Below are 759 nucleotides of genomic sequence, written 5' to 3'. Positions count from 1 at the left end.
CACCAGGCTCCAATCTAAATTTGGCAGAGTTTCTACAGCTGTGCCAAATTTAGATTGGAGCCTGGTGTTGCCATCCGGTTTATATATATATATATATATATATATACTTGTGTATATAAAAGTGACCAGTAACTGGTCTGTTAATATGCTAGAAAAAGATCACTTAAAATATCGAATTTTTACCTTATTATGTTAATTAACCATAATCACATTACTCAAAGTTGGTAAATTCAAAGCAGAAATTATTTTCTGCAGAGATATTTCCGGATTCAGCGCGCCAAAACTAAGACTTTTGAATTTTAATCTTTATAATAGATAGAATCACGTGCACGTTTTCACTGGTTGGAGACAACTAGCACGAGATTCTGTTCGATTATAATAATATCGGCAATTTGTACTGATGATAAATAGATACTTTAATTTGGAGGTATTGATTTTGAAACTATAGTCTATGGATAACCGAGGTATTTATAATTTTCACTGGTCTCGCCCGCCTGTTTTTGCTCCGCTGAATCTTTCTTTGAGAATTTTTTAAGTGATCTTTTTCTAGCATATTAACAGACCAGTTACTGGTCATTTTTATATACACAAGTACTATAATCCCTTTAGGATCTTGAAAATTTTTTTTTCCTGAACCTTCTGATTCTTTTAATGTGCTAGTTTCCTGGTATTAAATTGATATTAATTAATATCGAATTTTTACCCTATTATGTTAAATATATATATATATATGTATATACATATATATATATATATATA

The 759-nt window shown here is 29.8% G+C and overlaps 1 protein-coding gene across 1 annotated transcript in view; it reads left to right on the top strand.

The window, feature by feature from the left end:
• Positions 1-759, top strand: part of LOC106874374 (charged multivesicular body protein 2b) — a 68,096-nt gene that overhangs the window by 7,762 nt on the left and 59,575 nt on the right. The gene's annotated exons all lie outside the window — the stretch shown is intronic.

Source organism: Octopus bimaculoides, chromosome 15, assembly GCF_001194135.2.
Source record: "Octopus bimaculoides isolate UCB-OBI-ISO-001 chromosome 15, ASM119413v2, whole genome shotgun sequence".
Taxonomy (NCBI): domain Eukaryota; kingdom Metazoa; phylum Mollusca; class Cephalopoda; order Octopoda; family Octopodidae; genus Octopus; species Octopus bimaculoides.
The sequence above is the reverse complement of the archived record's forward strand: the minus strand, read 5'-3'. Positions and strand labels throughout refer to the sequence as shown.